We start from the raw sequence: 21,069 nt of genomic DNA, 5'->3' as shown, positions 1-21,069 counted from the left end.
CCCTAGAACTTAGAGCTACTTAAACCTAACTAACCTAAGGACATCACACACATCCATGCCCGAGGCAGGATTCGAACCTGCGACCGTAGCAGTCTCGCGGTTCCGGACTGAGCGCCTAGAACCGCACGGCCAGCAGACGGTGTCGGTCTTCTATTGTCATAGCCCATTAACACCAAATTTTGCCGCACTATTCTAAGGGATACGTTCGTCGTACGCCCCAAATTGATTTCTTGAGTTATTTCACTGTTACTTGTATTTTAGCACTGACAACTGTTGCAAACGCGGCTGTTCTTGGTTGTTAAGTGAAGGCCGACGGCCACTGCCTTGTCCGCGCCTGAAATTTGGCATTCTCGGCGCATTCTTGACTGTTCATCTCGGAATATTGAATTCTGTAATGATTTTCGAAATGGAATGTGCTATGCACCTAGCTCCAATTAGCACTCCGCGTTTGTCTATTCCCGTCGTGCGGCGCAATTCTTTTCACATGGATCACCCGAGTACAGATAACAGCTCCGTCAATGTACTTAATTGTGTACCTTGTGTACGCGGTACTACCGCCATATGTACATGTGCAAATCGCTATCTTAGTGTGTAAGTGTGTGAAATCTAATTTCAGGCAACAGTGAACGGCGGAATCTTCTTGCGATTGGTGATTGTCGCGTGTAGTGTCGGCGGCCGGGTCACTGCAACGAAGTTTCTGCAGTCAGCATGTTGTGTCCCTCACACTCTTACATGAGACGGAAAAGCAAAGACGTTTATGAAATTTATTTCCGTATGATAGTGTATTGCACAATCATTTACATTAACATAAAATATTTTTAACTTTTAATTGTTGTGCCACGTCTTCTCATCTCTATTCAGGTAGTTGGGAAGCGCAGCAGTGTGTAAGCTCCAGGATGTTGTCACACCGGTCCTGAGTTTCAGCCTCTCCATCACTGCCGTTGCTCCCTATTATCTCGGGATTATATGTACGTTTACTGACTGTCGGTTTTTCCGTAATCTGTATTCACGAGATCTGAAGTATCTCTTTTTTCATATATTCTGTTTTTGCGTAAGACGTTTGAAGACCTGTTTTTTTAAATTCTGCTGAATTTTATTATTCTTTTTGACACTGCTTTGTCTCCATACACTATTCAAAGATAGTCGGAGGAAGGCAAAAGCTGAATTCTTATTCGTTCTTTTGTATTAATTTGTCAATGGCGATGTCTCGGGAAATTTTCAGTTTTGTGAGAGGAACATAAAACGTGTAAATTATTCTGTAAATTGGGTTATGTGGAGGAACATAAAACGTGTAAATTATTCTGTAAATTGGGTTATGTGTTTTTCGTTTTATTATGTTATACCCTCCAAGTATAGATTTACAGAACAAACCGTATCTGACCGAATCTAAAAGATCATATTGTTGGTGCAGTACTTGCTCCAACGTCGAAATATCAAATTCTCCGAATACTTTGCATACTCAGTGTATGTGTCATTGCTACAAAAATCAGTGCAGTGTTCAGTATCAGCAAGTTTGAAACCGGCTTTCGAATTGTGGGAGTCGAACCTGTGACCTACACATTACGAGGTAGTGACAATACCCGAAGAAGATCACGCAAGTCAGAATTATGATACTTCTTTCCTGCTTGAACTACAAACATGTCAAAATTGCGCCATGATGAAGACGGTGGACTCACATTCAAGAGAAACGGCTTTCAAATCCACGTCCAACATTTACGATATGTATTCCCTGTGGTTCCACTAAATCAAAGTTCACGCCCGATCTCCATTGGAGTACCACGAAACTGGTGAACTATGTGACACGTTTAGCAGCTTTACTGACTTAACCCCGTAGAAATATGCAGTGCGACATTTAATTTCCAAATACCGGCACATTGAAGTTAGACCTTTAACTTTGATAGTGCAGTTTGTACAAGAAATGAGATTTCAGAATATAGAATACTGTCGTATACTATGGTATAATAATACTCCATCGGACCTCGAGAGCCTTCTCCATGACAGCAACAAACCATGGGAGCGACGTGCCCCAGAAGACATCGGGTGCACTTAACACAAAGCAGACCAACCGTGAGAGATTCGGTGAAACTTGATGGATTTTATTATGTTTGTTTTATTTACAGAAAGCAAAACGTTTGTCATAAAGTTCACCAGTTATGTTTATCTTTCATTTTCATACAATCCAAGTAATTATAGGCCTATCCTCGCCGAAACAAAACAAGAACGAAAAAATAAACTGCATTAAATAGAGATAATTAAACTAATCTGTTGCTTATCCACATATCCGTTCAGTGTCCGTGCGTAAGGAAAACATACCAGTCAAAACTTTACGTACAAATTCAGCGGTATTAAATAGAATATTCTGAACAATTGTGCTTTATATTTAGCAACAGTTATATTGAAAAAATAAACATATTTATACCAGAATGTTCTAAAATGTACCTAATTTCATTAATGAGTCTTAACATGCTGTCACAAAGTTATCCTATAGCATCCGGAATTAACTTCGCTTTCCAGTGATTGAAGAAATTTTTAGTAAAATTTAACTAATTGCACAGAATGATCTACATTATAACTTCTTTGTCATTGTACCTTTAGCTGTCGGCTCTTCAAAATTACCTGAAGCAGAAGAAAATTTCTAAGAAATCCACAAACAAAATTGGTGGTGGTGGTGGTGGTGGTGGTGGTGGTGGTGGTGGTGGTGGTGGGAGTCTGAAAACTATTTGTATGCAATTCTCGTCGGTGATCTTTCCTATACAAGTATCTTCGTATCTACTTAACTTCCAGGATTTTCAGCTATCTGAACATGATTACTGTATTCAAGCCTTGGTCTCCCAGTGCTATTTTTACCTCTTCTCCCTTTCCTTTAATTACCAAATTTACGATTCTTTGATGCCTCAAGATGACTATCAACCGATTTCGTACGGCTGTCAGGTACCATATAGCTCTTTTCTTCCCAGTTAGGTTCAGTACCTCTTCACTATTCTACTTCCTATTTGTTATCGAATTTCAGCATTCTTCTATAGAACCACGTGTCAGAAGCTTCTGTTCTTTTTTTTCTGTATAACGCTTATCTTCAGCGTTTCCCTACCACATTAGGTTACACTCAAATTCCATGTAATTATTATTATTTTTATTTATAGAAACTCTACTGTTACCAGTCTGTATTTCATATCCTCTTGCATCATTGAGTTATTTTTACTTCTCAAATGGCAAAACTTACCTACTTCTTTCAGTGTCTCATTCCTAGTCTAATCCTCTCACCATCGCGTGATATAATTCAACTACATTCCATTACCTTTATTTTACTTCTGTTGACGCTAATCTTATAAACTCTTTGCAAGATGTTATTCGTGCTGTTCAACTGACCTTCAAGTCTCACCATCCCTTACATAATTACCATGTAAACGGGAAACCATGATGTTTTTGTTCAATTTCTCTTTAAAATTAGTTTTTTTTCTAACTTCAGTTTTCCCCACCTCTTGCTCAGTCTGCAGATTTTCGTCGATAGGCTAGATCTTGCCGTGCTCTTTCTTTAACTACTGCCTCAATTTCATGTTGTTAGTTTTAAAAATGCAGTCTCATTTCTGTACAAGTAGTAACATTTCACTGTATTCATGATAATTAGGGAAACCGAATACTGTATTAATTCGGCAACCTTGCCCTCTCGGAGCTCGCTATCCGTCTGCAGTGACCACCTCATCGACGGGTCGTTAACACTAATCTCTGTACCTTTCTTCCTCCTAGAGTCGCACTGATGAAAGCGGAATGTTCCTAGACAACATTTACAATGCGATATAAAGTTCATATTGTTCAGGCTCTGAGATGTAGCGAACGAAAGCAATGACAGCCATTTTCCAAGTGTAAAAGTAAAACTATTCTCAGAGACATGATACGCTTGGCAATTCATGCCTCGCCTTTCGCCTTCTTTTGAGTGGTTGACGTGTGAATGTGAGAACGCAGCATGATTAAGTCGCTCGGGGGATGTATCATGCAGCAACTTATCATTGTGACAAAGTAGGCAGTGTGTCATTCGAAGGCTTGGCTGGATTGAGTCACCTCTCTGTCTGTCTGTCTGTCTGTCTGAGTGAGTGTGCGTGTTTGTAAAAGAGACTGAGCTAAGGTTAAATTCTTAGTGGTGGTGTAATTAATCATTGAAAGCAATAAAGAGGCGGAAGCGGCAAGTACATGTAGAAAAGTAGAGTTTGTATGTTAGTTGTGTTCGAACAACAAAATAGAAAATAAAAATTCCTGTGGAAGGGTATAGGCGAATTAGACAAGATTTTTTTTTTTTTCTCGTTTGACCAGCTGAATAATCCTTGCTTACACCTTCAGTGAACATTTTTATGAATGTTCGTATCGCTGCTGTTTCTTACTTTGTGCAGTTAAGAATGTAATATTAATAAGTCTGCTGCCTATGTGATAAACCACAATACCCTCAACACGCGATTCTTGAGTCGAACTCTCGTGTGTAAAACAGCTTCAAAAGTCTGATTACTTCTACAAATCAGTGAATGTGTTACACATTCGACGAGAAAAAAATTCTTTTCCTCGGTATTCCAAGGTCTCGTTTAGCTTTCGGTTTGTATTTGCTTACATTTAGCGGCAAATCTTTTAGAAATAAGTCGTTTTAGATCGCCCATTTTCTCTCTTTCTTTCATGTGGAATCTGTGTGGTCCACTTAGTCTCAACATTTCTGACGGTCTTCTGTATCCCGCGGAACTACTTCGAAGCCATATTTCCGTATTGTGGCTACATATTTCTTTTTTCTTATTCACCACCTGTTACATGTCGTGTTATGTGTCTGAGTTCCATTTTCCTTATTTGCTGATTGTTCTGCAAGTATTACTAAACTTATTCTTTTTATTTTGTAAATCTGTATCATAATAACACTTTAATATTACCGTTAACAATGAAATAATAGAAAACGTCAAGCACTTCAAAGATTTTGGTTGTCATTAAAGTTAAACCCGCCCTTATAGCCACGAGCGTTAACATGACGCTTTCGGAATTCCGTTGAGGTGGTTGATTTGGGGAGAAAACCAAACAGCCAGGTCATCGGTCCCATCGGATTAGGGAAGGATGGGGATGGAAATCGGCCGTGCCCTCCCTATGGAACCATCCCGGCATGTGCCTGAAGCGATTTAAGGAAATCACGGAAACGTAAATCAGGTTGGCCGGACTCTGGTTTGAACCGTCGTTCTCCGGAATGAGAGTCCAGTGCTAACCACTGCGCTACCTCGCTCGGTCCGGAGTCATGGAGGAGCGCCGGGTCGAGTCAAAATGGTTCAAACGGCTCTGAGCACTATGGGACTTAACATCGATGGTCATTAGTCCCCTAGACAGCACACAACATCCAGCCATCACGAGGCAGAGAAAATCCCTGACCCCGTCGGGAATCGAACCCAGGAACCCGGGCGTGGGGTCGAGTCCACGTTGCGGATTTATGACGAGGGCCAGAGTGCTGGTCAGCCTGGATGTGGTTTTTAGGCGATTTCCAACATCCGGCTGTGTGGACACCGTGTTGGTGAACACGTCCCGCCACTATAACACGATTCGCAAACATTTTGAGAACGTTCAACCTCTTTGACGTTGAAAAGACTGCACGCAGTCACTTCGACCTCAGCTAACATTAGTCGGAGATGGCTGGTGAAAACAAATTCCGTCACTGGAGGAAAGGGGTGCCGAAAGAAAGAGCATCTGACCACCCTCTACCACTAACATCGCTAAATCCAATAATTAACATGCTGACCGCATGGAGATAAGAGATAAAAGGCAGTATGTATAGGACGAGGTGGCATAGTCGCATGGGCCGCCCGGCTGTCACACCTCAATCTTTAGATGGATGTCTTCATGTGGGGGTTACCTGTAAGAAGTCTCGTATGCGGAGCCCATCCGACATACAGACACTGGAACAGCTCATTCGTGCTGCCTATGAAGCATGACACTTCTGAACGTCTGCGTCAGTAGCTGCTGCGTCGTGTTCGCTCATGGACTCTAAACATTGCTGGAAATCATTTTGCCTTACACAGTATGTTTAAAAACGTTCCCGAAAATTTTGGCAAGCTTACATATTCGCACTCTTTATCATGCAACTCACCTCTCACTCCACAAGCTCCCTTAATTGTAACTCTCTCATAGCTGTAAGTCACTCAATACCCACCCATTCCCACTTGCCCGTTCTTTATAACCCATTCAGCCCAACTCATTGTCATTATCTCTGTGTGGCTCATCGACAGTTTCCTTCGTACTGTAGTACTACTACTACTACTACTACTACTACTACTACTACTGTCTACTCTCCTCGTCACCCTCTCCCCCTCTTGCTATGTCTTATTATATCATTTATTCCCTCCCTCCCTCCCTCCCTCGTTGTCATTGCTTTATCATACTGTCTCTCTCATCACTGGCTCTCGCCCGCCTTTAATTTCTCCTCCTTGTTCCTCTGCACTCTTTTGCCGGCACTATTGTCATTGTCATCTCTTTTTCACTACTACTATAATTTGCTTTTCTTACTGTCGCACTGCCATTGTCTCCTTCGCTCTGTATATACGACAACCACAGTCTACTATCTTCCAGTATTTATTACTTTTCCGCCTTTTGCCACTGCCAGTGTCTACTTCTCTTTCAGCACAAAAAAGCGCGAGTATGTTGGCTATCAAAATTTTTGTGAAAATTGAAAGGTGCTGAGGAAGGTAGAATGAGACGTCTGGTGTCCCACAGGACATATTAGTCATTTTTGTGCTCTGATATAAGCCTTTTCCGTTGGTTCCATTCTTTTCGCTGCTGCAGCAGGGCATGGCACCCGTATGAAAAGGACTTACTAGCCAGCAAAATTTTGATAGTTTACTTAATTGAAATTGATGTGATGCAAAACTAGTTTTACACCTCAGACCGGATTTTAAATGCACACAAATTTTTCGTTTGCTTCCATACTAAAGCATGGGATTCTCAAAACCCTTCAGCATATTTCTCCGTCACTTTATAAACTACGTTTTCTCCTCAGGCGGATTTTACGTGTGCAAGTGGGATAACGCGGAAACGGATAAAGATATCAAGAAAGTTTTCAAGGGTGTTAGAGCTCAGGATCTTAGGAGTATATCGTAAAGATTTCGGCCCTTTGCTTTGCAGAGCCTTCTTGGAATCCGCGGCCAGAATTTGGTACGAAAAAATTGCAATAAGCCGTTGGGGTTTTCTAAGGAACCGCCCATGAACTTACCGGGCCTTCATAATCCCTTTAAGGTCAACCGTACACCACACTACATCAAATGCAAAAATAACCAACTGGTTTGCTCCATTTTCCAGAGCTGGAGGATGTGTGTAACATTCATTCTTTGACCCTGTACTGTAACAGTGATGATCCTTCTGTTTGGTATAAAGATGGTCCCTAGCCCAAGCACTATCCAAAACACTTGACCTCACCTTTCTATCGCCGATAGAGCCCGAGGTATGAGCCCCGGAAGGATGCAGTTTTTACGCGCTGCGTTTTCTAACAGATTAGACAGGACTGCTGTCGCACGCAGACCGATGTGAACATTTTTTCTGCTCATCCTCTCCGGGTTCAGTTCCTGCAGTTTGTCGCCATTCACCAAAATCACTCTGCATGGGCTCACTTTTCTTACCGCAGCACGTGTCCACAACGGCACCAGATTGCATTTAATGTGCAGTGGTCATAATGTTGCATTTAATGTGTTTCAGCTCATCGAGATACCAGCATAGGTTGAATCAATTACTTGTTTCTCACGTGGTGTGTGTGTATATATTTTGCTTCGACACACTCTGAAGCTCTTAGTTTATGAATCTGTCAGAGCAGAAGTCAACACTCACTGTTCTGTTTTATGATCTCGTTCACCACTTGCAAATGGTGTTTTTTTGTGTTTCCTTAGTCGTTTGATGATGCTAATCTCGACCTCCTCTCTTGTGCCAACCTCTTCATCTCGGACTACCAATTACAAACAACATCCTTAGTTACACTACTAAACAGCCGTTTTGCATCTGGAAGGTGATAATCAATTAGAAAGTATTTTGGTGTGTAGAATCCGATCTACCTTTCAAAATGGTGTAGCACGTTAAAGTTTTGAGTTTTTAAAAGCCTTTATTGATTTTCTGTATTCAGCAAATGTCGTTGTTAAAAACCGCCCTGACCACTGTATTGCTGTGTGTGAGGGGAAGTCACCCCAAACATCTAGAAAAAAAAACTGGTTTACTTGAGGTTGCATATAAGCTGTATTCCAATTGTCCTTCTGCTCATAAAGAAAAAAAAAATGCATATCATATTGCCTGCAAAATCTGCAGTGCTGCTTTAACGAAATGGTTGAAAGGAAAACATGGGACCATTTTATTCGTTGTTCTGTGATACGAGCCCAAAGACTATTTTCAGGTTATTATTTGTGCCTTTCAAATACTGCAGGGCATTGAGACATAACTAGACATGAAGTATGTATATGTAAAATATCTTTAGCGCATTCGCGTGCAGTCTAAGATGAAGGGTTGTCTGTTTCTGTCTGTAACTTGCAAACCACTGGTTTACAGGGTGGGTTCACAAAATACTGGTGTTCATTGTGCCCTTGAGACAGTTGTGGCACCAAGAACCAGTATGGTCTATGAGAAAACCATACGTATCTAAAAGACAATATGAAACACACTCCATTGCTTGAACCTGATAGATTCATTTTGTTTCCTCTTCATTTTACGTTGGGCCTTACGAAAAACTTGGCACAATCTACGGATAAAGGCGTGCTGGCTTTCAATCATTTGAATGGAAAGTTTCCTAAATTGATTGAAGCAAATCTGAAAGATGTATTTGTTGGACTACAGATAAGAAAATTCATGAACGAGCCAGCCTTTGATAGTAAACTCAAAAATAACGAATAAGCTGCTTGGTTCTCTTTCAAAGAAGTTGGGAAGGACTACGTGGGCAACAGAAGATTTGGTAAATATATTTCAGTTGCGAATGTTTCAGTTGCGAATGATCTGTTAGACAGCTACAAAAATAAGAGATGTAGAAAGTCACTTAAAATTCACTTTTTACATTCCCACCTTGAGTTCATTTCATGAAAATATGGCAGCCGTAAGCGATGAACAGCGAGAGCACTATTACAAACACAAGGCCTATCATTCCGTGCTTTCTACTTAGTGGTACCCTCATATCTTTCCTCGCCGATTTTGTAGATAACGTACTCATTTCGTATCTTTCTACCACACTTTTTGTAACCCCAAATCTCGAACGCTGCTGTTATCCTCTTGCCATTTTTTTCCATTGTGCTGCGTCCTGTTCAAAAGTGGTAGCTTGTTTCTATCTCGGATTAAAATCTTACCTCTGTTCTGTGCAGGGATAATTTGATTAAATACCTTCATTATCGGCATGAGGTTGACTGACCCACAGCTTTTTTATGCCCTGTTTTTCCATTTTCTAGTGAAGTGTAATAAATGTGGCACAGTGCTGTTCCAGTTTTTGTGCGATTCATTTCTTCGTCAGACTTTGACACACATACCAGATATAAAATTGTTAGATGCAGTGGGCTTTCTATTTTAGCAAGTGAAAGCATTCCACGAAAACTGCGTTTTCTTAGTGTGTTAAGGCCCGCGTAAAAAAAAACTGCTTTGAATAGACGTTTTGTGTAAAATTAGAGATGTGCTGTCTTCTGTTTTTTCGTTACGTCAGTTTCCTTTTATTTGTGCCAGTTCTTTTAAAAAGTGTTAGTGCACAGTGCCTCTCATAAACGCGTTCTACAGACGAGGAGCGTCGTCATTATGGCTACATCAAAGTCGATTCGCAGAGACACCGCTGTTAAAGCTAAGTGCAGAAAAGAACGGCGTCGGTTTGGACAGTTACCTGCGCGTTTACCTACAGGTATGATCTTTTAAACTTTCAAACTTCAAACGGCTGTTTCTCGCAAGAAGCGGAACTTTACCTAGGGGATTATTTTCGCTTGAAGAGTCTCACTGACAAACTTCAAAACCGTGGAATCTTTTTAGTCAGACTGAGACGCAATTTTTATGTTAAACTTCCTTGACATGATTAATATACAAACCAAACCCCGCGATCCAACTATTTCGACCAACTTCAGCGTACGTGATGCGAGCCACTAAGCAGCTGCTGTGAAACAGTGAAATCACCACGTTTCCTGTCCCTAAAAACAGAGATCAAATGCCATGGTGCAATTGGCATCATTAGAATGCTACAAAACAAAAAATGTAATACATATCAGGCTCGTAACCTAATATTTTCCGAAAACTCGTAGAATCATTGAATTCGTTCCGTTGCAGATATACACTCCTGGAAATGGAAAAAAGAACACATTGACACCGGTGTGTCAGACCCACCATACTTGCTCCGGACACTGCGAGAGGGCTGTACAAGCAATGATCACACGCACGGCACAGCGGACACACCAGGAACCGCGGTGTTGGCCGTCGAATGGCGCTAGCTGCGCAGCATTTGTGCACCGCCGCCGTCAGTGTCAGCCAGTTTGCGGTGGCATACGGAGCTCCATCGCAGTCTTTAACACTGGTAGCATGCCGCGACATCGTGGACGTGAACCGTATGTGCAGTTGACGGACTTTGAGCGAGGGCGTATAGTGGGCATGCGGGAGGCCGGGTGGACGTACCGCCGAATTGCTCAACACGTGGGGCGTGAGGTCTCCACAGTACATCGATGTTGTCGCCAGTGGTCGGCAGAAGGTGCACGTGCCCGTCGACCTGGGACCGGACCGCAGCGATGCACGGATGCACGCCAAGACCATAGGATCCTACGCAGTGCCGTAGGGGACCGCACCGCCACTTCCCAGCAAATTAGGGACACTGTTGCTCCTGGGGTATCGGCGAGGACCATTCGCAACCGTCTCCATGAAGCTGGGCTAAGGTCCCGCACACCGTTAGGCCTTCTTCCGCTCACGCCCCAACATCGTGCAGCCCGCCTCCAGTGGTGTCGCGACAGGCGTGAATGGAGGGACGAATGGAGACGTGTCGTCTTCAGCGATGAGAGTCGCTTCTGCCTTGGTGCCAATGATGGTCGTATGCGTGTTTGGCGCCGTGCAGGTGAGCGCCACAATCAGGACTGCATACGACCGAGGCACACAGGGCCAACACCCGGCATCATGGTGTGGGGAGCGATCTCCTACACTGGCCGTACACCTCTGGTGATCGTCGAGGGGACACTGAATGAAGCGTCGTCTCACGCGGTCTGCACGTCCAGCACGAACGCTGGTCCAACTGAGGCGCCAGGTGGAAATGGCATGGCAAGCCGTTCCACAGGACTACATCCAGCATCTCTACGATCGTCTCCATGGGAGAAGAGCAGCCTGCATTGCTGCGAAAGGTGGATATACACTGTACTAGTGCCGACATTGTGCATGCTCTGTTGCCTGTGTCTATGTGCCTGTGGTTCTGTCAGTGTGATCATGTGATGTATCTGACCCCAGGAATGTGTCAATAAAGTTTCCCCTTCCTGGGACAATGAATTCACGGTGTTCCTATTTCAATTTCCAGGACATTGCCCGACAAAAGTGAATGATCGAGAATAAAAGGGCGGATGTCAGCGTATCTTCATACACATACACATGCCATCGGCGGGTATGTAAACGACAAAAGTTGCAATTTTCTGTGACAAGAAGAATGACAACGAGAGTGCATTAGTGTTGTTAGCTTGGCTGATAGGGTACATAAGGGCGCGTGAAAAGCGTCAGAGATAGTGATCACCGTGAAGGACGCGAAGACGCCGTGTACACGTGTGAGACAGCGTTATAAGCACCTGACAAAAGTTTGAAAAGACCTCTTTGCAGATCTCTCTATTTGGCTTGCCAAATGGCTGGCTGGTCGAATCGTACAATGTCCACACTTCTGGGACATTACTGTCTGATGATGTGGTGGTGCGATGTTGGACTGCATGGGAACGTGAGGGCAGGCATCTCGTCGATCACGTCTGACCACCACAAGGGACGTTACCGCTTCACATCTGCGCCTGCCACCCTAGAACAAGTAATGGAAGGCCAGTAACATACTCTGCTGTTCGGCACCACTGGTCAGACTAGCAGCAGCCAAACTAGGGATTACTCTCCGTTGCGTAGGCTGCCGTTACCGTACGAGGAGCGGCTGTGTTTGCTGAGGTGCCGTGCCCGGGGGGCACGGACTGTTGATACCTGGCGCGTCGCATTGTGTTCAGTGATGAATCAGTTTCGCTCTACCCCGGATGACCACCGTCGGTGAGCATGGCGGCGAAATGTGGATTGGTACAATTCTCCCACTATTTTGTCGAGGGACACTTGTCTACTCCAGGCATCATTGTGTGGGAAGCCATCCGGTATGACTTTCAGGTTATCGCCAGTAGTGATCGAGGAAGCTCTGACGACAAAACGGAATTTCAAGGACATCTTGCGTCTTCAAGTGTTAGCTCTCGTGGGACTGTCTCAGGTGTCCTTTTGCAACAAGAAGTTCTCATCCACACGTGGCACTTGTCTCTATGTACTCCCACAGCCATCAAGGTCACTGATCTGTACCCAGTAGAACATGGGTGGTACCAACTCAGACGTAAACTATGTCCCATTGTTGGTATCCAGGTTATCAAGGACTAGTTATAACATTTGTGGCCAGCTTGCGGATACGATTGATTTATAACACTCTTCCCAACAGAATCAGTGCACGCTTACAGGCCAGAGGGGGTGTAACGTCATATTGACAAGTAGGCTCACACCGCCAAGTTTACCTGGGTCACTGAAGTAACATAAAATACTCTCTGACCATGAAGTTTCCTCTCCAACCCCCCCCCCCCCCCCCCCCCCCTTCTGAGTGCCACACTTCTTTTGCCAAGCAGTGTACTTGAGAAGGAAAGCCGTTATGACTAGGTATTAGGCAAGTGGCATAAGAGCATGCCTTCAGGCCACAATCAGATTCTATGATCGAGGATGTTACACTTCATGCACATTTTTTCAGTCTTCGGCAAGAGAATGAAAGCTGTAGCGAACTATCTATCTTATCTTAGTAAATATAAATACTGTTGCGGACAAGGAGAATAAGGTCATTGCATACGTGTCTACAAGTATCGACGATACGTGTGTGTTCGTAGATGCAGGATGTATGTTTAGTTTCCTCTATTTCCTTGTCATAGAACACATTATCCTCCTCTAACCAACGTGGAAAAGCTACCACATTCTCTCTCTCTCTCTCTCTCTCTCTCTCTCTCTCTCTCTCTCTCTCTCTCTCGCTTAAGCGCTTCCGCCAGTGTTTTATCCTGCCCAGACACACTCGTATTCATAATGCAAACAATGAAATTCGAGAAGTCTTCCACCCAAAGTAGACTGGATTAAAGTCCTTTTCCTGCACGCATATGTTTCCTGCCCCTTATGCGATCGCTAGCAAACTTGATTGACGTTCATAAAAACACTGCTCTTCGCGGCCAACATTTTGTGAATTACTGGGACTGATGGCTAATTATGTTCAAGACTGTGAATCTTGGTCGCACCACTTCGTTGATACAGGGTTCTCGATGTTTCGAGATGTGACAGTTAACAACGTGATGAAAGAAGTGTGTACCATTTCATACGGCATAACAGTTTTCACCGAGAATGTCAGTTGGCCTAGTCCGTTCAGAAACGTGCAGTGGTACATAGTTACGCCACTTTGTTCCAAAAAGCAGTCTCAAAACATGAATTTTTCGATCTGGTCTCGCACATGTAATTCTTCAAGCTTTTCCGGCGAGGCGTTGTCACGTTGATTAATAGTGATTCCGCCGGTACATCGAAATATCGTGCAGGAAAGACGCGAATAACCAGCAGAAATCCGATTAATCAACTTGACAAGTCTCGCAAATTTGCAAAAAACATTTTATTATATATGTGTGTGTGTGTGTGTGTGTGTGTGTGTGTGTGTGTGTGTGTGTGTGTGTGTGTGAGAGAGAGAGAGAGAGAGAGAGAGAGAGAGAGAGAGAGAGAGAGAGAGAGAGATTTTTTGCAAATTTTACATTGTAAAACTTGTTAGTTTATCGTCACATTCTCGAGAGAAGATTAATATCGTGCGTGGAGTGGGGAAATGCGCGCCTCCCCCCCTCCTCTCTCTCTCTCTCTCTCTCTCTCTCCTCTCTCTCTCTCTCTCTCTCTCTCTCTCTCTCTCTCTCTCTCTCTCTCACACACACACACACACACACACACACACAAGCGCGTGCGCGCGGTCTACACCAGGAGTCAGACATCGTAGGCACGTAAACTGATCACTTTGTTCCTTCCTCGCAAAAAAAATTATTTGGTAAACGATTGCATTCATTCCCTCGTAGATCACTAAAAAAATGAGATGGCGGGCTAGTGCGTGCAAATAAAATTTCCTTATTTTCAAGTGTTTTAACGATTCAATGGCCTTGACCTAGATTTTATTTATAAAACGGAAACGTAGAGGTAAACACTTCCACAGGAGTGACTTTAGAGTAGCCACCGAGTAGTATGCTGTAGCTCTTCGAAATCAGGGGTTCGTGAGATCTGAGCGCAGCTAGTAAATGGAAGAAATTAAATGGTCTCCATTAAAGGAGTCTCATGTTTAATGTCCGTTTAGCTAGTGCAGCAACGCACTTCAGTGCCATTGTATGAGACTGAGTTTGTTAAACAGCAGTTTTAAGATATTCTTACAACGAAAATTGCAAGCGGGGATCTATTAAGAGACGATTGGGGCACAACCCTTCCAAAACACTTGTTCATGGAAGCGTTGATACAAGGTCATAGTAGTGTTTGCTCGTAGGCATCTGCGATAGCTGGTCTTTAGTTGCAATATTTACAGACTGCTCCTGTATCACAGGAGATAATTATCTGGGTTTATGATTTATGTACAAAATTGTTCCACTGAATGTAGCGTTCACTGCTCAAATGGTTCAAATGGCTCTGAGCACTATGGGATTTAACATCTGAGGTCATCAGTCCCTTAGAACTACTTAAACCTAACAAACCTAAGAACATTACACACATTCATGCCCGAGGCAGGATTCGAACCTGCGACCGTAGCAGTCGCGCGGTTCCGGACTGAACGTTCACTGTTCATTGTGCCTTCCAAGAACGCGATGAAGATGGACGTATGTGACAATGCTCAGCCAAACGTACTTTTTGTACTTAAAAAATTGACGAAAATAGTCTCCACTGCAAAAACATTTATTTTGTGATAACCAGTTTCTGTAATTTTTGACCATCCTCAGATGCTCATACCACAAAGGTTGGCGGTAGCGGTGAATGGAGCCGGTATTGTAATTTCACGCACGTCAATTTCTCAAAGTTGACGTTCGTAGAGTTAAAACACCAGCTGCATTCACCGCCACCGCCTACCATCATGATAGGCGGCATCTCTTTCCCCACCCGCTCATCCTTTTTGGCCCATCCATTTTGTTTTTCCTCTTCCTCCCACCCACCCCCCACCTCAGATCTTCCTTTCATCCTTTTGGGTGAATGGGAGATCCACAACTCTACAGATTGGAGTGTTTGACCGTATTGTGACTTCCTCTCAACAACCAATAGTTACCAGACATTTTGTTACTAATTTTACGGGTAAATAGTTCGGCGATGATATGTGGTCTGTGGGAGTAAACTTAGCGTCCACTCCAAAAACTGTGCCGATACAAACTGTAATCAATGGGACAAGTTATGCAGTGCTTTTTCATTGTTTCAGTTGACAAAATAAGTTACGAAACTTGTTGAGTAATTGTAAAGTGTCAATCATAATGAAGTAATACTAACGATGCAGAGAGGACAGCACTTTGAAAATTGCCCTCGGATGTGGAATCGGTTCTTCCTCCTGCCGATAAAAATAATGCTGCTGTGTTAAGTAAGTCTGTGGAAATGTCGAACATGTGCTACATCTTAGAATTTTACCGCCAAGAGTCAATAAGAATCTTAAGAAACTTAAGTGGTTCGAAAAAGGGTAAATCCCTTGAATGTGTCCTTGCCTAAAGCAGCTGCGAGCAAACTAAAAGCCCAAGGCGCAGATCTGTCGAGATTACATGGGCTTCCTAAGGTCCACAAGAAGGACGTACCTCTGCTTTCTATAAGTGATAGTGAGTCTGCGGAATATTAGTTGACTAAGAAATTAGCCTCGCTCATGAGATTTGTGGGTAGAAAGTGTTCTCAACACATCCCGAATACGCATTTTTATCAGCAGGCTTAAGGCCGATGCTTAGCTACTCAGTTTTGCTAGATGCTTGTATCGTTGCCTTTATTCAGCAAAATTCTATCCGCAGATTCCTTATTATGTTACTTAAAAACCGTATTGATTGCAAATTTTTTATTCATATGACCGGTTTCGGTTCATTCAGAACCATCTTCTGATCTGAATGAACCGAAACCGGTCATATGATTAAAAAATTTGCAATCGAGACGGTTTTTAAGTAACATTATAAAATCACTGATTGCTGTTATCCCATAAGCCATTATGTCTGTATTTGCAGAGTCCTTATTCTTAACTGCGATCCATTCGACAGACAGATTGTAACCTTCTTTCAGAATGTAGTCTCCAACTTTTTTTTTATTTGATGAGGACTTTTATGAACAAATGGGCATGGTTGCCTTGGGAATTACCCAGCAGTGTTTTTTTAATGGAAGATTCGGAGGAGGAGACATTGGGCCGTCTAATTTTGAAGCCCGTCATCTCTTGGGGGGTATCTGGATGACACTTTTTGTAGTGTGACCTCATGACGAGGAGAAAATTCAGCAATTCTTGGACCATCCGACCTCCATTCGTAAGAGCATCCAATTTTCCATAGAGCTGAAAAAAAGTGTCTCCCTTCCATGGATGTCTTGGTTAACTTCAGAACCGGAGGCATTCAGTGATTCGGTGTCTTTCGGTGGGAGCGGACATCGACAATCATATTGAGCAGACCAGTGGTGTCCTCTATACACTTCCACACGGTGCACATACCAATGCTGATAAGGACACTCTACAGATACTACTAAAGGTAATGGGTATCGACCATGGAAGATCCGAAAGTTTTTGCAATACATTCAAACCATAGGTGAGTGTCCCATCTCAAGAAGCTGAAGAGGAGAGGTTAAAGTTAACGGCATTCCTATCGTTTGTAGGGAATCTGTCTCCTATCCTCTCCACACATGAAGTCCGGGTTATTTTTCTGCCAACACTGTAGATAGCCACGTTCGTCGGCTCTGTGAAAATGTCGTGATTATATGGAAGGCAGTCCCTGTCAGCGTCGACTGTCATATTTCGGATGCATTTTACCTGCTGTTTAAGAACTTCCAGCGAAACATCGACGCCGTACCCGTCTGCTACAACCTGATAAATCTCGCCTTGGCTGACGCAGTATTCAGTCAGATCACATTACGGACAACGGGAAATTCAATTTTTTTTTCTAGGAAGCCACTGAAATGCGTTTAACTAGCGATTGATTAAATCATGATTATGGTTTCAGACGTGTCGAAATGTGGAATCCGGCGCTGGTAATAGTTAGCTCTCAGAGACATAGGTGCTGTTTCCCTGTTGACTATATTTCACACAACGTCCTTTATTTGTGCGTTCTGATACGCCTTTTATACGGCATTGTAGGGATACAGTATACAATTCAGCTGAACAGAACATGGCTTCATACAGCGTATCGGTCCACAACGTTTATCCACCCATAAAACTTTAATACGTTTCTTGTTCTCTAACTAATATTAATAGAAACTTAAATTAAATTTGTGTCTAAGAAGTTGGTTTATGTGAATCAGATGCATAGTAGCTCTATAATTATTCTATTTCAAAAATTATACTCGCAACGGGTTGCTGCAACTCACTAGAAAGTAACAAAATAAACTGTTCCTAAATGGTCCCTATCCGAATAAATATGCCTTTTACTTATTATTAGATATAAGATGGATGGGACCACGGCTCTCTCATACCGAAAATTGCTAAACTGTTTGCAGTCGAAATATTAGGTGAAGTGCGAAGTTTGGTGAAGACTGAATTCCCAAAATTTTGTGGATTAAGTTATGCAGTGTGTAAACGTGACAATTCACCTTCTGTCGCAAGGAAGGGACGTAGCGTCACTTTCTGAACACTCTAGTGGGGACACGAGACATGGATGGCCTCAGTGTCACACGGTCCCCAGTATGTGTTGTTACCTGTGCCCCAAATGCGCATTTCATCCATATCGTGTTTACACTCCGTGTGATGTCACCATGGATAGTTTTGTGCTGATGCATGGCTAAGCAAAGAGCTGTATCTGCTACTGCAGATGCAGCCTCCAACGGCTGTCACTGCAGCAGTAATCAAAGTCTTCCACTAAAACCGCTTTCGCCGTTTAGGAGATGTCTTGAGCGTGCAGAATATTACACTGTAAAGACATGAACAGGAATGGTAGCCAGAACTCTTAAAGTGGAAGATAAAGAAAAAAAATCTCGATCGTATGGTTCTCTAAGGGATTGACAAGTAGCGTCTGCCTGCGCGTTGTACTCACAATAATTCCCTACTTTTTTTTAAACCGTTCTGTGATATTACCATGCATGGAAAAATTGTCGATTTGTTACTTCTCGTAACTATGTAGTTTTAATGTCTTAGATGATCCTTGAAAAAAGTTAAAATTCACTACTATTAGTCAAAAGGAAGAGTAAAATAGTGGTAAGTATACTTCTGGAAAGCAGTTTTAACTCGGGAGTCAAAAATTCTGAGTGGACCTTTTCGACTTTGAGCCCCAAGAAAGTAACATCGCTTACTTTGGTTGGTGCTTAACAGACGACGATGATGATGATCATTATCGCAATAACAAATTTCTTGATGCTGTGCAACTATTTGTTTCCAAATCGATTTTAGGCTTAAAGGCCATAATTAACTACAAACTGCCTTTCACAGATTAGTGGTACAGTCAGTTTTTATATAAAAACATAATTTCAAGATATAGAAACAAAATTTAGAGGTTACGTACTGTTTTATATAAACAGAATATAGCTACTTCTTTTAGGATAGTTTAGTTTTATCGTAGGATTAAACGACGTAAACATACCGCTAAATTTAACAGACTGGAGAGGGGTAAAGTGTGAACACGGTTAAGTAAAGCGATGACAGGATTCCGTGTAATTTTTACCAGTTTGATTGTGTGAACGTGAGAAGTCTTAGTCTGCACAAAAATAATTCAGCAAGAAAATTGTTGCGATGCGCAATGTAAATGACCAGTACAGCTTAGAAAGGGAGAAAGATAGTGTTGGAAACAGTAATTACCAGAAAGCAAGTGGATAAAATAAGTCTCCTTTCTTCTAGATTTTTCTGTTTCTTTGTATTCGTCTTTTTGTTCGTCTTTTTCTATTTTTCTTTCTTTTTTCCCTTTGTTTTTACCTTCTTCCTTTTTGCATCACCTCAGTTCTTTCCTGCTTGAGAATTCGGCCATTCGACAAATTCCAGCTTTTGTGGGGGTGTTCTGGGCAGTTGTCGTGCGACAGTTTGGTACTCATGTGCCAGCTTCGGTTTTCTACAGTCTTCCATGCGTTGTATGTTTTCTCCGCTTATTCGTTATTCCTTATTGCTATCCTGGCTTGTATGGCCTTCAGTCATTTTTCTGGTTTCTTGTAACTGGAACGGAATGAATTTTCAGCGAGTTATATAGCTGTAAGAATCCCCGCTTTCACGCACCCCTTTGTAAAATTTACAGTCCCGGCAGTGAGAATTCCATTAGCTTATTAGATGTTATAAGTTGAGTGACAGTGAAACAAACTCGTTTTTAATCTTTTCAGGAACTGTCACAGAATATCGACTGTTGGGTTATTTACTCGAGTATTGACTCCGTAACAGGATCTAATACAGCCACCCGTTGCTGAAATTACTTTGATCCGAAATGCAATGCTTTTTTACTGCCAAGTAATGTATCGCTACTTCTAGGTGTTTATCATTATTCGAAGATAACTAAAACCTCGTTATACGAATCTTACTTACGTCCTCGGTAATCATAAACGTGGGTCAGCCACAGCTATTACTCGCAAATGTGGAAGTCATTTTTGAATGACTTAAAGTAATTGTAATGACAATTGTGATTAGTTTGTGCCACGTTTGTTAATATATCCATGATTCCGTGGAAAATTAGAATATTAGGACTATAAGACCTCTTTTAGTAACAGTCTCTTGTAACAACTTACTTTGTTGCAGGAATCGCAGCAGCGCCAGATACAGCATGCGGTGAAGAGGCCTTTACGCTGATCCTCTAAATCTTTACGGTAAGAGGCATGAAAAATAATGAAAAAATCGAGTAGAAGAGCTTGTGTTAACCAAATGTCTTCCCTGGACAAATATGAGTTTTAATCGTTTCACTTCTTTGGCGTTTCTCATCTTCTTCATATGCTCATTCCAGCTAGGTTCGTACCTCGGATCTGTTGCGTAATGTTTCAACCATGCCTTTCATTACAGAACTTTCTGGTAGATTCTAAATGTTATCACTAACGTTTTGTTTTCTCCAACCTAATGGTCTTAATTTGTCGGACATATCTCGTCCCGTACCGCCAGGAGGCTTTTAATCGTCTACGGAGACACAATTGGTAACTCGCGTTCCTTTGTGCAGAAAACATCGAAAAGTTTAATTAGCGAAACCTATTAAAACTGTGAAAGTCTTATCGTCAAGGAATTTAGGACGGATAACGGAATAATTTCGCAGACAAACCTGTAAAGAGTGTCCCCTCTCTGCGAAATTAACTGGTGTGGAACCAATCACTGAGAAAGCTACTTGCATTCTTCTGCGATGCAGCGTTAAAATATCGCATGTGCTGCTCAGTTCATCCGTCGTGTGAACTTTCGCTATCCGTGTAATATTTTTCCAATTTAGAATATTATTTCGTCTCTACTACAGCTTGACCAGGGTGTAGTATCAAAACTGATTGACTCGAGATGCTGTGGGCCATAAATGCCTGTCTGATAACACCTAAGATACGATAAATATGGAATGCCCTTTGTTTTTATTTAGGACTTCTTGGAACACAATACTGGGTATGTACGTTATTGATTAATATTTTAACATAATAGCCTCCCAAATAGCCTCAGACTATAATGGCTGCACATTTTGTGAATGACTTCCTTCAGGATAACAACATGGTTCGATTAAATTGGCTATCATCTTCTCCAGAGGTGAACCCTGTCGA

At 42.4% G+C, this 21,069-nt stretch overlaps 1 protein-coding gene across 8 annotated transcripts in view; it reads left to right on the top strand.

Annotated features, from left to right (window-relative positions):
* The window catches only part of LOC126272172 (uncharacterized), a 483,755-nt gene that overhangs the window by 72,651 nt on the left and 390,035 nt on the right, over window positions 1–21,069 (top strand). For all 8 annotated transcript variants that reach the window (XM_049974815.1, XM_049974816.1, XM_049974814.1 and 5 more), the window contains exon 2: window positions 20,087–20,154. The gene's annotated coding sequence lies outside the window, so the exon portion shown is untranslated. The remainder of the gene's footprint in view (window positions 1–20,086; window positions 20,155–21,069) is intronic.

This window comes from Schistocerca gregaria, chromosome 5 (assembly GCF_023897955.1).
Source record: "Schistocerca gregaria isolate iqSchGreg1 chromosome 5, iqSchGreg1.2, whole genome shotgun sequence".
Lineage (NCBI taxonomy): Eukaryota > Metazoa > Arthropoda > Insecta > Orthoptera > Acrididae > Schistocerca > Schistocerca gregaria.
Note: the sequence above shows the minus strand (reverse complement) of the source record. Positions and strands in the feature narration are given on the sequence as shown.